Below are 746 nucleotides of genomic sequence, written 5' to 3' on the forward strand. Positions count from 1 at the left end.
GATATTCTCAGGCGGTGTGAGAGACGAGGGAACAGGGTTGATATTCTCAGGCGGTGTGAGATGTGAGAGACGAGGGAACAGGGTTGATATTCTCAGGCGGTGTGAGATGTGAGAGACGAGGGAACAGGGTTGATATTCTCAGGCGGTGTGAGAGACGAGGGAACAGGGTTGATATTCTCAGGCGGTGTGAGATGTGAGAGACGAGGGAACAGGGTTGATATTCTCAGGTGGTGTGAGATGTGAGAGACGAGGGAACAGGGTTGATATTCTCAGGCGGTGTGAGAGACGAGGGAACAGGGTTGATATTCTCAGGCGGTGTGAGATGTGAGAGACGAGGGAACAGGGTTGATATTCTCAGGCGGTGTGAGAGACGAGGGAACAGGGTTGATATTCTCAGGCGGTGTGAGATGTGAGAGACGAGGGAACAGGGTTGATATTCTCAGGTGGTGTGAGATGTGAGAGACGAGGGAACAGGGTTGATATTCTCAGGTGGTGTGAGATGTGAGAGACGAGGGAACAGAGTTGATATTCTCAGGCGGTGTGAGATGTGAGAGACGAGGGAACAGGGTTGATATTCTCAGGTGGTGTGAGAGACGAGGGAACAGGGTTGATATTCTCAGGCGGTGTGAGATGTGAGAGACGAGGGAACAGGGTTGATATTCTCAGGCGGTGTGAGATGTGAGAGACGAGGGAACAGGGTTGATATTCTCAGGCGGTGTGAGATGTGAGAGACGAGGGAACAGGGT

The sequence above is a fragment of the Salmo trutta genome, chromosome 1 (genome assembly GCF_901001165.1).
Source record: "Salmo trutta chromosome 1, fSalTru1.1, whole genome shotgun sequence".
Taxonomy (NCBI): domain Eukaryota; kingdom Metazoa; phylum Chordata; class Actinopteri; order Salmoniformes; family Salmonidae; genus Salmo; species Salmo trutta.